General features: G+C 42.5%; 1 protein-coding gene and 1 non-coding gene across 2 annotated transcripts in view; both read left to right on the top strand.

Annotated features, from left to right (window-relative positions):
• Positions 1–15,661, top strand: part of LOC145401301 (uncharacterized) — a 459,641-nt gene that overhangs the window by 261,982 nt on the left and 181,998 nt on the right. The gene's annotated exons all lie outside the window — the stretch shown is intronic.
• On the top strand, positions 11,202–11,320 carry LOC145403131 (5S ribosomal RNA). The gene has a single exon (XR_013897934.1). It is a non-coding gene; the product is annotated as a 5S ribosomal RNA (ribosomal RNA).

Raw genomic sequence — 15,661 nt, 5'->3', positions numbered from 1 at the left:
TCTGATGTCAACACCCACCACTTCGTCCATGTCATCTTCGGTCTACCTGTCCATCGACGGCCCGATACTTTAATACATCTGCATCTCACCCCATCCCTCTCAACATGTCCACATCATCTCAGTGCCCTCTTTTAGCTGCCATTTTATTCACTGCTGTTGAATGTGGGTCCTAGCCATGTGAGGAACAGTGACAACAGTGATATGGGAATCATAATTATAACAGTTACTTGTCAAAATCCACATTCCAGGATATAGATGATAATGAGATCTAATCACTTGATATGAAGAGGGCTGGGTAGAAAATGCCCAGCCGCAGGTTTGGGAATCCTGTTTTAGTTCATTGTAATTTTGTTTTATTCTTCATTCTGTAAATAACTTTTGTTTCATACAAGAGAAAGAAATGAATCTTAAGTGGCTATTTTATGCTAAATGAAATCAGTTTTGAAGCAATGTGAGATGTGTGAGACAGGCATCCGAAGCTCAATGGGCGGCAAGGGAGAAGCAGGAGTGGCTGAAGATGGAGGTATGGCGGGGAGGGAATGGGGGAAGGGGTGGAAAGAAAAGAAGCAGGTAGAGGGGGGTGGGGATGGAGATAAAAGAGGGAGGGGTAGGGGTGGAATGGGAAGGGGCAGTGGAGGAGTGGGGGTGGGGAAGGAAGGAGGATGGAGGTAGGGGTGGGGTGGGTAGGGAGCATTAAGCCAAGGTGAAGGCCAGGTAGAGTGGAGTGGCAGGGCAGGAGGTGGGCTGGGTAAGAAGTGGGTTTGGTTGGGAGTGAACAAGAAGCAGACGGAGCCCCAGGCCACACAGCTGATGGCCGCTCGCTCAGACGTGACTACCCCCCATACCCCCCCACACCCACCACCTTGCTTACCTTCCCTCCATCTACCTCACTTCCCTCTGTGCTGCGCCTACACTCTGACTTCACTGTCCCTCCTGATAATATTTTCACGTCACCAAATATAACATGAAACAGACTAATCACAACCTGACCTAACCTAACACCTCTTACACTTCTTACTCCATCGTTCTTTGTTCACCCACACTCCATCCAACTTAACCAATCCCGCATCTCCTTTCTGACGTCGCTGCCCACCTCATGATTACCTTCTCTTCTCACGTGTATCACTCCTCAGTCTCACTCGCTCATATCACAAAGTTCTAGTGTCACTCCCAACTTCACAGCCTCTCTTACCAAATCGATGCTAGCTACTTCTTACATCACTGTCAGGTTGCTTTGCCCTCGTTTAGTCACCACTCTGATGACATTAATTTATTCATATTATTTCTGAACGATTTTATTCAGCAAGAGGAGAGCCACCTGGTTTTAGAGGAGTTAATGAAAGCTGTATCTAATCCCACCAGCTAAAAAAAAAAAAAAAAAAACTAAATTAAATTAAAAGGCCTGGAGGGAGCAAGAAAAAATATGAAGTAAGTCATCGGCTTGGGGAGACTAGACTCCCTATCATCGCTGGCCTCTTCCTCATTCCAGGTTCACGTTCCACTTCTCCCAACCCCAGCCTCCAACTTCCCCCAACCCTCCATTTCTCTGCTCTTCTGTCTTTTCCAACGTTCCACCTCCGCACCCTTCTGTCTCACCCTCCTTACACCTCTCATCCTTCTATCTCTCCACCCTTCTGTCTCTGTCAACCTTCTACCTCCTCAGCCTTCCACTTCCCCCAACTTTCCTTCTGCCCCAACCTTCTGTGTCTTTATCATGGGAGAGTTGGTGGGTGAGTGGGTTAGAAAGCCTTGTACGAGAGGCTGAGACATACTTCTACCGAGGCAGGTGTGAATCCCTTCAGTGCCGTGGTGTTGGTTCGATACTTTGTGGCGGCTCCATTTTACCACTGCCCCGTCGCTGTTACGTGTTACTGTAGACTGACTCGTAGCAGATGTTACTTGAATTTGTTCGGTGTTCATGTGTGGAGGTGAAAGCTGCGTGAGGGAAGGCTGGATAATCCCACCTTGAATCGGGACAGATTTAAAATGATTACCTCACTCCCTTCTCACCTCTCCCTACCTTCCACACCTTACCTCTCTCCCTTCTCACTTCTCCCAATTTTCGTTCCCATCCCACTCCCCTCCCAACCCTCTCTTCCCTTTCTTTTCTTACTCCACATCCACCGCTTCCAGCACTCCATTTTACCACCCCTAACTCACTACACTTCATCCCTTCGTTACTCCACTTTAACATCATCTCTCATTTTTATATACACATCCCCTTCCTTCATTCTTTGCCGTTGAATACAGTACTACTTTTTCATGTCTTCCTCAAATCCATCTTTGTTCTGTCCCTCCTTCACACCTCCTTCCTTCAGTTTCTCCGTCCCCTTCTCCCTCTTTCTTGTTCTTGCGTCATACCTTCTTCTTTCGCATTCTCCCTTCCTCCCTTCTTCCGTCTTACCTTAATACGTCTTTCCTCCAGTCTCTCCTGCTTTGTTTCTTCTGTTAGTCCATTACAATCCTTCTGTCTGTTTCCGCTTCTCTCCCTCCCCCTCTTGCCGTCTTCATCACTTCTTTCCTATCTTGGGTCATGATCTTACTGTCTTCCTTTTTCCATGCTCTAAATTTCTTATATGCCTGTATCTGTCTTGGCTTTATCATCGTATATCCATTTTTTTTGTTTGTGCTTCCTTCCTGGAATTTTGAAATGTAAAACTGACTTCCTCGTATTGTATTTTTTTTTCCCCTCTCATTTCTTGTCACCCTTCCCACGTTCTTTTCTCTCTCCGTGTTTTCTTTCGATTTTTATTTTTCCGTGTTATTCCTCCTTCCTTATTTCTCCTTTGTTCTTCCCTTTCCCATGAGTCTTTATTTTTCTCCTTCATTCAACTTCTTCACTTCCTTGTGTCCATTGTTACGGCTCCTTTCTTTAATTTCTCATCTTCTTGTTTCCTTCACTATTTCTCCTGCCTGTTCTTCATTCTTATTTACTCTCTTCCTTATAGCCCCTCCTTCGTTCATCTCTCTCTCTCTCTCTCTCTCTCTCTCTCTCTCTCTCTCTCTCTCTCTCTCTTTCTCCGTCCACTTTTCCTTTGTCCTCCTTTGCCTCCTTCCTTGTAGTCCCACCACCATTCATCTTCCCTGCTACTTAACTCGTATTTACGTCAGCTTATGAGGCCTTCAAACACCGCTTCCTCACCGATTTATTGCATTCAGTGAACCTTCATATACCCTCACTTTTTTTTTTTATTATTCCCCTTAGCACCGACGTAATTCGTAATAATAACATATAAGAAAATACTGTCGTCCCACTTGAAAAAATAAAACGACAATTAAGAAGTGCTATTCCCAATTTACTCTTACTTGGCCAAAAATTGCCATCTTTTCATCTTAACGCTGAGTTATAAAAATAGAATGACACTAAATCATACTAGTCACGAAGATGTGGTATGGATAGGATTAAGAGTTGTAGTACTATCTTTTTCTACCAATGAGCTACGTGAGATAAGCTGAAAAAGGACGAAAATCTGAGCCAGCTAAGAGTAAATGAAGTAAAGTAAGCCTCTCAGGTCACGAGAAGACAGGCTCTTTGACCCCTATTTCATTCATCTTTCTACTTGCCTTCTTCCCTATGTCCCTTCCTATATTCGTCCTTCTTCCCTATCCTCATCCATTAACCTTTCATAATGTATATGTCCTCATGTCTCCTCTGTACCCTATCTATCTTTCGTCTTCATCTTCTGCCTTATTTTTCTTTTATATTTTCCTTCTTCCTTTTCTCCTTTATACCTCCACCAGTGGTTTTTCATTTTGTCTCTGTCGTTGTCTCCATCCTCACGTATCTCTTTTTTATCCATCAGTCACGCTTCCTTGTGTTTTCCCCATTCGTCTTTCTTCTCGCCTTCTCCTTTATGACTTTCTATTCATTTTTCTTCACATCTTATTTATCTGCTGTTCTTCTTTCTTCTCTTTGTTCCTTTCGTGTTTCCTTTATCCTTCCTCTTCTTTTCCTCATACCGTCTCCATTCATCTTCCCTTTTATCTCCTTCCATATGTTTCTCCTTTATCCTTTTTTCTTAATCCTCGTCTTATTTTATGTTTCTTTACTTCGGCTTGTCTCCTTCCCCCTGCTCCATGCATCGTTCCTCATTTATCTTTCTCATTTCCTTCCTCACATCCGTCATCTTTTCATTTTTCTCATTTTGTTCCCTTCCTTCTCCCTCCCCATTACCCTTCCTCCTTTCATCTCTGTTCCTTCCACCATTCTTCATTCATCTTTCTCCACATCTCCCTCCTCACATCCCTCATCTATTCATTTCTTTCCTTCCTTCTCACTCCCCCCTATCCTTCCTCCTCACAACATTCCAGAGGAGGCCGAGTGGAGGACGGCAAGGAGAACAGGACTGGACCTCACCTCTGTCGTGACGGTGGTGAGGTTGACTGTGGGGCTGCGGTGGTAGGCTGGTGGTGATGTTGTGGTGTGGTTGTGGTGGTTGTATGGTATTGGCGATGGTGGTATTGTGGTGGTTGTATGGTATTGGTGATGGTGGTATTGTGGTGGTGTAGTGGAGATGGTTTGGTAGTGGTGTGATTGTGGTGGTGGTGTCGTAAGGGTAGTGATGGTTGTGCTGTGGTGGTGGTTTTGGCGCTCTGGTGGTTGTAGTGATGGTGTGGTTGTGGTGTTGGTTTGGTAGGGGTGTGGTTGTGGTGATGGTTTGGTAGTGGCGGTGTAGTTGTGGATACAGTGTTATACCAGTAGTTGTAACATTGATGTTAGTGATGATGGGACGGGAATGGTTGTGGTGGTGTGATATTGGTGATGTGGCTTATGGTGGCAATAGCGGTGATTCTGGCAATGGTGAGGTAGTAGTATTGTGGTGATAGTGATGGTTGTGGCGATGATGTGGAGGATTGGTGGTATCGTAGGGGTGTTGTGGTTGTGGTGGTGGTGATTGTGGTGCTGTAGTGGGTGATAGTGTAGTAGTAGTGGTCTTGTGGCAGTGATTGTGGTGAAGATGTGGAAGTGGTGGTGGTGGTGGTGGTGGTGCAGTGTTTGTGTGGAGGCCGACAAGGAAAACAGGACTGAGCCTCACCTGTGCTGCCTTGTGTCGTGTTGATGGTGCTGCTGATAGTGGTGCTGCTGTGATGCTGGTGGCGTTGTGGGAGTTTTGGGTGTGGTGATAGTGTGGTGTGTTGGTGTTGTGTGGTGGTGCTGGTGGTGTTGGTGTGGTGGTTGTGTTGCACCTGATGGTGTTGGTGTTGTGATTGTGGTGGTGGTGGGAAGAATGTTGGCAGTGGTACTGATGCCGATGTGGTTCTAGCTTGGTAAAGATGGTGCTGGTGTGGTTGTGGTGGTGGCGGTGGTAGTGACAAGGAAAAGTACCATAGGGGTGAACTCTAGACGTGTTTTCGTTAGAATTAGTATAACTTCGATGACGTCTTTTTCATTTTAAATCGGCTACCCTTAGATGATGATTATTATTATTATTATTTTTTAGGGAGTTCTGTATCGTCTTAGTGAGGGGGTTTATTGAGGCTGTATCCATACCCTGCCGTTTGAAGAGTCTCCCCTAGCCTGAATAAAAATCGTTTGAAGGTGGCAGGAACAAAATAAAAACGACGTCATTGTTTTTAAGGTGTTGAGCTAAAGATTACTTGACTTGGACCTCATCTGGACAGTGCGTCATTAAACCCGTTCCAGCGAGCGCAGAAAGTTAGGTTGGCTTGAGAAGTATTGTTACTTCACTGGGTTTTGATCTTGATTTTCAGTTTGTAAACAAGCCACAACTATTTTCATCTGTACCAGCACATCACACTGTCACCAAGGTGATTATGTTTTTGTCTCGGCTTGTCTGTCCGTCTGATGTCTGTTGCCTATAGCCTAATTACCTCCACCAAGGTTATGTTTTTGGCTAGGTTTGTCTGGCTATCTGTTGGCAACATCATGGAAGAACTACTAGATGACATTACACCAAATCTGGCATGATGGTTGAGGTCCATCAGAGGAACAAGTGACTAAACTTTGAATGAAAAAAGTTTAAGTTCATGATCAAGGTCATGAAAAATATGAAAGGGGATTTGATGCAGCCTTGACGGGGGTAGTTATTACTTTCAAATAATAGAGCAATCCACACTGATTTTACCACGTAGAGGGACCATCCCGAAACTCAAGGAAAATGAAGGTCAGGATGAAGTACACTCGTACAGTCTCGCAAAATCACAACAACTATTTTACCGTGGTCCGTTGTGGGTACGTGTCGAGACGGTCCATCCTGGTCCAAGTGTGTTTCATGAATATCCTCCTGAATATATGTGTCAGATTGCTGTTTAAGTATGAACACAGACATGTGTATGTATGAGACGTCCGTGGTCTATTCTCGCAGTGACAGGCTGAGGAAGCTTGGTAATTGCTCCTGGATGGCTGTAATTACTCCTACTGGGTTTATCATCTTCGGTCTGATGACGTGTTTTATTGCTTCTTCTTGTTTTCTCCAGTTTTCAGACAGCTCAAGACGGACATATCGAATTGGAGGGTTAGCACTAGACTGCAATAGCCCCATTACTAATAAGGTGCCCTCCTAAGTTGAATAATTATTTTATAATCGCGGGTAGCAGCAAGAGTTGACCACAAAACGACATCCTGTGGCTTAAGGATTTAAATAGGTAGACTAACTTCAGTACTTAATACCTTCTACCGCAACAGGCCTATGGTAACTCTACTGTCATTAATCAAATTTACCATTATCTGTTTACTAATGTCACCTGTTGCTATATAACCTCTCACACCTAAATGGCTATGTTAATCACTTATCAGTTTATCTTTACTTATGTTTACGAATGTCACTGTTCGTTATATAACCTTACACTCAATACGCCAAAGGTAATCACTTAACAGATTTACCTTTACCTGTGTTATTAATCTCACCTTTTCTCCCCCACAGGTAAGTCTGCTGTCCTGGCTGGATGAGGTGGTGTGGTGGTGAGTAGGCGCTGCGACACACAAAGATCACGAGGTTATCTCTCTCTCTCTCTCTCTCTCTCTCTCTCTCTCTCACACACACACACACACACACACACACACACACACACACACACACACACACACTTCTGTAACCAAGCAATATTCAACAGTGTCGTGAATATTCAGATGGAAGAAAGTCATATCCACATAAAAAATTGTGTTTATTGTGAAGATGAATCATATTGGACCCAGAAAATAAATCGCCAAGGGAAAGATATTACGAAGTGTGGCATGCCAACGAGAATAGGGCGCAGAGGGTCAGCAGTGTGTACCAGTAATGTATTTTTTCTACGGTAATTGTATTGTATTTTTTCCAGGTTAATTGGGGCAGGTATTGTGGCCAAGGTTACAGTGAGGTGACTAGCGGTACCCAGTCGTGCGGGGTGTTGCGCTTCACCACGAGGACTTCATTTTGCAGTATATTCTTGCTACCTCCAGACGACTTTGTTAGCTTCTTGAATTCGATGACGCGTTATATTTTTGCGTTTCCAGACGAACTTTATTGAACGGAGGAAGGATAAGTGGTAGTGATGGAGCTTATTGAGGCTGTGAATGTCCCCACCTGATCGATACCTTTCCTCAGAGCTAAATAAAGCCGTCTGGAAAAAGCAAGATTGAAGTAAAGAAAAAAAAGGCACTAAATTCCTCTTTATTCCCATGGCGTGCTTCTTATCGTTATTACCTTCAAATTATTTTGTTTTCAAGTGACCAGACAGTTTTATTATTTAGGGAAGACTTTTTCTAGCCGGAGGAGACAGGTATAGCCTTGATTAATCCCTCCATTAGCTACTAAGGCGTTCATTGATCAGAGTAAGATCGTCTGGCAGCAACAAGAAAAAGATAACAGTGGCGTCCACGGACTGAAGTTGTTAATAGAGGCGATAGCGAATTAACTTGTCCCTTTGCTGGCGTCAGTGTGTGTGTAGTTACCTGGCAGGGGTGATGAAATAGTCTGTCAGTAGTCATAATCCCTGAGTGACTTCCTGCCATACAAACGGCTAATGTCGAGGGATGTGGCTGTCTTGTAGTAGTGTCAGTTGTTCATATATTTCAGTGTGTCATACATTCGTAGAGATATGATGGTAATGCATTGTTCACTTATATAATATGTGGGCTTCGATTTTTTTTTTCTTTTTTAAGCCTAGGAATCCTGCGTACACTACAGGATGTCGTGCACCTTCCCTTGTCACCGCTTGGACGCTAGTACCTTGTCGTCCATACCAGGTACAACTGTCTCACAAAAATAGCGTGGTGGTATTACCGACGTGGATTTTATGGAGGACGAGTTACGAATCATTTAAAGAAATTCAAGTTTTTAAACTATTCGTTGTCGATGTCGATTTCGGGTCGTGTTCTACGGAAAGGTTAGGACAGGCTAGCAAAATTTGCTGATCTGCCTTAATGACACTGTGGCCGCCGACAACCAAAAATAAAAATCTAATCCTTCTCATACCTTTGTTGTAAATTAGCATAAAAGATGTTACAGGTACGTCACAAACAGGTAGTTGTAACCCATCGCACCCTTTGTACCCTTCCATTTCTCTCTCCGACAAGGAAAGTATGTTTTTGCCTCTGTTTGTTTGTTTAATTGTTTGTCAGTTAGCCGGATTACTAAAAAATTAAAAGAGAGATTTGGACCAAATTTGGTGGGTAGATAACCCATGTCCCAGGGAACAGTCGATTAACTTCTGGGACCGATCGTGGCGGTATTACAGATTCTGGATCCGGAAAACATTTTTTTTGCGAAACCCTAGTCGATGATGAGAAAGCCTAACCCATTATGAAGAGTGGTTTGGAAATTCACTTGCTCGATGTAGTGCTGCATGGGTGACTACCCTTTCCTCTCTTCCATCCTCCTTTCCTTCCTTCCTTCCTTTTTCGTCTGTCTTACTTTCGTTCATTCTTTCCACTTCCTTCTGTCTACGGGTGACTTTACATTGAGTGACAAGCCAAATGGTTTTCTGTACACCAGGTAACCATTTACTACGCTTGGTCGTAATCATATAACCAGATTATGGTGCCAGGTGGTTTATCGGGTAATTACGGCGCTCCAACCGGATTGAGCCTGTGCAGGTTTATATCCAAGGGATGGTTGGGGTTTATCGCTCACATAATGCCACTCAGGGATGTGTGAGGCTGGTCACTCATCTGAAATGTCAGGACTAACTTGCCTAGCCCCGGGCTCCAACGCTTCTCATGGGGCAACACAGGATTAGATGATAATGAAAATGATGATGGTTTGGAAATTGCGTTGCCCTCCCTTGTCGGAGAGAGGCGCTCCACTGTGTGCCCCTCTAGTATTACAATGTTTCCTTTTTATTTTACTTTTCTGCTGTCCTGATGATTTTTTTACTTTTTTAAAATCCTGCTTCACAATTTTTTTTAAAACCTGTATCGTTTCATATCCATTGCCATTTCAGGTCTCTCTCTCTCTCTCTCTCTCTCTCTCTCTCTCTCTCTCTCTCTCTCTCTCTCAAGATGCAGCGCACGACATGTGGCCAGGGGGAAGGGCGTGGTTGCTGCTGCTGTTCTGCATTTTATGGCGTTGTAGGGACCAGAAGAGGAGTCTATGGTTACACACACACACACACACACACACAATCTCTCTCTCTCTCTCTCTCTCTCTCACGTCATGGCCTCGACTAGACATTAAATTATCAGGTTATGTAAAGGTAGTGTATTCAGGTGGCTCTCTATATTTATTTTGTTTACCGTATGTCTATTCATTTACCGTATTTATGTGCACAGTAAGAGGCTTGTCATGAAAATATATAAATTAGTCGTGATGTTTGTTTATGTGTGTGTGTGTGTGTGTGTGTGTGTTTTAGTTTTTTCCAGGCTTCTGGCAGCCACTTAAAGCATTTGGGTTTTGTTCATAATTTTAGTCTGTTAAAACCTCATCACACGTCATGTATAGAGCAGTTAAAAATTATGTTTAGTACTTTTCTGAGAGCGTTTCTGGTCATTTGCTCTGGTTTGTATATATGAGAACTTTGTCGCCTTTTGTCAGATGACTTACACTGCTGTTACTGTTGCTGAAATACCATCAAGACTGTTGTATTCAGGTTATGCCTCTTATGGGAAGGGTTAATAAAGGCGATTTTTCCCCCTCTGATTGCAAGTCTCACCAGTCCGAGTGAAATCGTCTAATAATAATAATAATAATAATAATAACAATAATAATATTGATCGTGATGATATTGATGATGATGTGATGATGAAATGTGATTCTGGTGTCTTGTATTTGAGAGCTGTTTTATTTTGTGTAGAGTGTATTGGATTATTATTTTGAAATCCTGCACGGGAAGACAGTGGTGAGAAAAAAAGATTTGGCTGGAGGGCGAGAGTCGCTGCTGCGTAGGTGTTGTTCGGTTGGAATGGTGGACACACACACACACACACACACACACACACAGTAAACTGCAGTGACGAGTTGTTCATTTCTCATATTAATAAACATCCTAAATATAGTCTCAGGTGCTGTTTAGGATAAAAATTTGCGTGATATTTCCCCTCTCATGCTTCTTACCTAAATATAGTCTCAGGTGCTGTTTAGATAAAAATTTGCATGATATTTCCCCTCTCATGCATCTTACATAAATATAGTCTCAGGTGCTATTTAAGATAAAAATTTGCATGATATTTCCCTTCTCATGCTTCTTACCTTGTTCTGCTGGCTGTTCCTATGCTGAGAGGCTTGGTGTGTTTTTCCACCCATAGATTACATTTTCAGATGCGGTAGGGAGAAGGGAAATAGCCATGTTGTGAGGGCGAAGCAGAATTAGTGGGTAAACTTTTACCCCGATCTATAAACAACCCAGAGAGACGAGTAGGAGTGATCTTCGTAAACAGAGAGAGGTTTGGTATGTTTCTTTGTCCGTAGATGGCATTTTGGTTTGATGCGCCAGAGAGGAAAACAACCAAGGTATGGAGCGGCATTTGATGGAATATTATAATAACTTATGCCTCAGACTGTACACATGGCAGAGGGACATGGAGTATAGACAGGGAGATGTCATGGCAATGGAACGTGCTGACGTGATGTGGATTCTGCGAATGGTGGCCACGGCTTCAGTTTGGTTATAGTGAAGGGCAGGGAGGAGTGGCAGGGAGTGATGAGAACAAGGCGACCGAAGATGAGTTTTGATTACGGAAGATGAGAAGTTTGGTTGTTGCGTGTCTGAGAGTCACAAAATAGCTTAACTATTTCACCACCGCCACGTCTTTATTATTATTAGCCAACGGCCATACCACGTTGAGTACACCGCTTCCCGTCCGATCAGCGAAGTTAAGCAACGTTGGGTCTGGTTAGTACTTGGATGGGTGACCACCTGGGAACACCAGATGCTGTTGGCATCCCTACGTGTCAAGTGGGGTTGGTGGAGGATTAGTGCCCCTCCCTGTAAAACAATTAACTCTAAGCCATTGGCCACCCCGTCTGGGATACATGGCGTCTGGCAATGAATGAATGAAAATTATTATTATTATTGTTATTATTATATATATGTATATAATATATATATATATATATATATATATATATATAATATATATATAATATATATATATATATATATAATATATATAAAATATACATACAGTATATATATATATATATATATATATATATATATATATATATATATATATATATATATATATATATATATGGTGGCCTTGGATAAAAGCTGAATTAAAAAGTCTTGCGATTGCATAAGTAAAAAGATAATCGTGTTGAAAATATAAGATAATTTTCCTTTCATAACTTAGGTTTATTTTTTACAGGACGAACAAAAAACATTGGAAAATTCCGCACTTTCCCTGTCCTTTTAGCAAAAATAGATATTAGTTAGCTACAGCGTAGAAGTTCGTGATTTTGTTTGTGTCAACTTTCAGAGGCTGGAAGGAACGGCAGGAACATGCTAAGGAGTTCGAACAAAATTTGTTGTAGTTGCCACGTCCAGTGTTACTTGACTGCATGATACTGGAATGTGGGACAGAAAGTTACATAGCGGGGTATTACAACAATGGCTCATATTCTCTTCAGCGTATGAGGCTGTCCAGCACCTCTCACTTAGCATTTATTTTCTACATATAACAAAAGTCTTGAATGTTGGTCTTGTTAATGCCATCTTAGTCGATATACGGAAAGCAGTAATAACACACAAGAAACCAGTGAAACTGTTAAGATATATCTGTGCATGTATATAGACCGTGTATGCATATAATTTAGTGGCTGGCTTACGCACCCCAGACTATTACTGATATACAAAATAAATTACTAAGGAAGGAGATGTTAGAGAGCTTTCTAAAGCCGTAGTCACATGAGACATTTTCGAACAGTTCATGCCTCCAGAATTGTTGTTTTCCCCGGTGTGAGGACATTCGAAAGTTTTCAGATTGATAATTGCGGAATGATTTGCAGACGAGCATGTGCATTTCGAGCCGAAAAACTGTCAACAATAATCGGGGTCATATCAGTGCTGATATCATAATTAACTAGAGGCCATCCCAAGGGGGGAATCACACCAGCCGCGAGCCACTACATATCTAGCGCGGCTCGGAATATGACCTTGACCTTTAGCTGCTTTCACCAGTTTAGAAGTCGTCTAAGATTTTCATCCCTACTACACACCTGTAAAATTTTGTGATGATATCTTGATCGTTTGCAAAGTTATCGTGGTAACAGACACACAGACACACACACATAGACAGACAAACTAAAAACAGTATCAGCATCGCTATCGCGGCTGGTATTGTTTTTAGTTTGTAATGTTCATTTTTGTGCTTAATCATCACATAATATAATATTATTCTATAAAATACACTCAAATACTTTTAAAACCTCCTGTGTAGTAGTATGCCTGGGATATTGGTTTGACCAGGTTTTGTTTACATCCAAACCCGCCGCTCACTCAAGGTCGCAGTCTTCCTCACGTTAGTATCTTGCTTGTCATTAATATGAAAGCAAGACTCAGCAGAATATGATTTGGGAGTTTGCTGAGTTATATCCACTACCTCCTAACTTCTGGGTCTTCCAAATTTAGCTCTGACCACTTGATAATGAATGTTCTCACGCTGTCTTTGTAGCAAGCTACTTGAGAGTTAAAGTTTTCTAGTAGTATTCCACTACTGTAGGATATTAGCATCAGCATAGCCAGAGTAGGAGCATCCTCTTTGGCATTTATCATCACCATGCTCCTGTGTGTATTAGTAAAATTTACGAGCATTTGTATGACTCGCATGGCGACTCTTGTCTTTTTCTTGCAGTGGTAGAACGGTCGGTGTGACTACTTTTGAAAGAATTTTAATGCGTTTATTATTTATGGAAAATGTTCCCGTGTGACCGCTGCTTAAGTCCACGAGAATGCGGCCTCAGGTGAGGTAAGGTATTCAGTTCGATAAGCACCACATCTTAAGACAGCTGACTCCATATTATCCTTAGTCCCTTGAGTTTAATAACGTATTTTACAATTTATTCGTGCTGTCTTACGAGTTTTTAAGCCCGCTTTTAAGATCTTTTTAATGACAGGAGAGATTAGATAATGCAGCCATCATCTTCCCCTGCCTTACAAGAGGTCTCCCCGAAGCTGAATATAATCGTCTGGAAGCAGCCAGAATAAATCAGTCAATCACGTCATGGATCGAAGAGGAGTAACTTCATATAATCGTCGAGTGTTATGTGAAGTAAAATAGAATATAATCATGAAGGAGCCAGTTGAGGTGGTTTTAACACATCCACTCCAGGATTTCCTATTTAAGTCGAACCATATCATTTATTGGTATGCGGAATAAAAATAAAAAGTGTCATCACAGTCAAGAGGTTGTTTCCGCGTCGTGACTTGGTGAGGTTCGGGGAGAAAGCCCGTCTTGGTGGCGTAATGCGGGGGTGGAGGGAGGTTTCTGACGTTCCGCTTGTGTTGGTGTGGTGTGCTGTGGTGTGGTGATTAGGATATTGGTGTGATATACTGTGGGATATGTGGCATGATGTAATGTGTGGTGTGCTGTGGTGGTGCGGTTTAATGTGGTGTGGTGCGATGTAGTTGTGTGTGTGATTGGACTGGGATGTGTCGTGGTGTGGTGTGGTGGTGGTGCTTGGTGGTGTGGTGTAAGGGACAGTGTGTTGGTATGTTAGGAGGTGGTGTGTCATGGAGACCGTTTGGTAAACAAGGTGCTGGCGGCAGAAGGGCCCATATTCACAAACTTCATCCACCTTAACATCTTCCCAGGGTACGTTTTATTCTTGCTACTGCCTCACATTTTATTCAGCCTAAAGGAGACGTCTTGTGGTGAACGGGAAAATGAAAGACTCTATCCAACCCCTCCAGTTTATATTATTTGTCTCAGTGTCCTTAGCTAAATAGAATTGTCAGAAGAAAGCAGAACTAAAATAAAAATTGCGTCCTCTGGCTGAAGTGGTTGAATTGTGTGTAAGATTTTGCATATACTGTTTTTTCGCCCATACAGCCACTAAACTCTTCACAACAAGATTAGAGTGGTTATGAAAGTGAAGAAGCACGACCGAGCTAAACTGTTTTTGATGATACTCATAAGGCACTTCTGCGGTGACTTGTTCATTGCTAACGTTGGTTAACAGTCAGACTCATGACGTACTCCCAACTGAATTGAAGCGTCTGAGCTTAGCTGTACTCTGATTCTAGAACTGTTCGGATCATAAGAGGATTAGTGTAACATTCTCAGATTTAAACAACTCCGATCTAAATAAAGTTGATTTTCGTCAGCAGGAAGAGAATACTAGAATTACTGTTCATACCATGAGAGGGTTAATGATGCCAATATGAACACACTGAGGTTCAAGTTCGCTTAGCCGAATATAATCGTCGGACGGTATTGGAAATGGAATGCTAGAGGTGTGTTGTCTGTGGGAGTGTTAAGATCCTTTATGAATGCATTTGCTAGGCGTTCAGACGTCATTACATGTGTTGTAGCAACTGTTCACTCCCAACTTGCTCTTACCCCTCTGTGTTGGTTGACAAGCGACGCTATTTGCATATGACAATTTGAGATAACATTTTATTTTATGCCGTCAGCCAAAAACTAATTCTGATTGAGTACAGAATGTTTATTGTTTGTTGTGTCTGCAGGAGTGAATAGTCTGGCGCTTTTACTTGTCATATAATTTAGTCCCCAATAGACTGTTGATGGTTTTCTGACCACTGAATACATTCGTTTACTACGGATATAACAATAATCAATCATCTTGTCTGTTGTTGGGGAAATTGGTAGTGTTTAGTCATTTAACTGCTGGAGTCTCTATTTCTGATGTGAAGGAATGTCTTTTTAGGGTATCACACGCACGTACAGTATATTATTTACCAATTTCTAAGGACGTTTTGTGCTGGGAATGTTTTCAGAGACCGTTTCTTCCAGGCTGGCTTATGAGAGAATGCAATGTTGGTGTGTGATGGTGTGGTGTGGGTATTTCCTGGTGGGAGTGGGGGAGGGGTGGAAGGAGTTAGGGGTCTGGGAGTGGGTGGTGGTGGGTGACTGAGGCTCCAGACAGGGGGTGAAGGAGAGAGAGAGAGAGAGACTGAAATAAAAGAGATCAGTGTAAAAAGAGAAGCATCAAGGAAGGACAACAGAGAACAAAACAAGGAATCAAGGGAATGTGAAGAAAGAGGAAGAAGGAGGTAATGTGAAGGAGAGAGAGAGAGAGAGAATAGAGGAAGAAGGGGG

Source organism: Coenobita brevimanus, chromosome 6 (assembly GCF_032717465.1).
Source record: "Coenobita brevimanus isolate Jiangsu-jjx chromosome 6, ASM3271746v2, whole genome shotgun sequence".
NCBI classification, from domain to species: Eukaryota; Metazoa; Arthropoda; class Malacostraca; order Decapoda; family Coenobitidae; genus Coenobita; species Coenobita brevimanus.
This window is presented reverse-complemented; position numbering and strand designations above follow the sequence as displayed.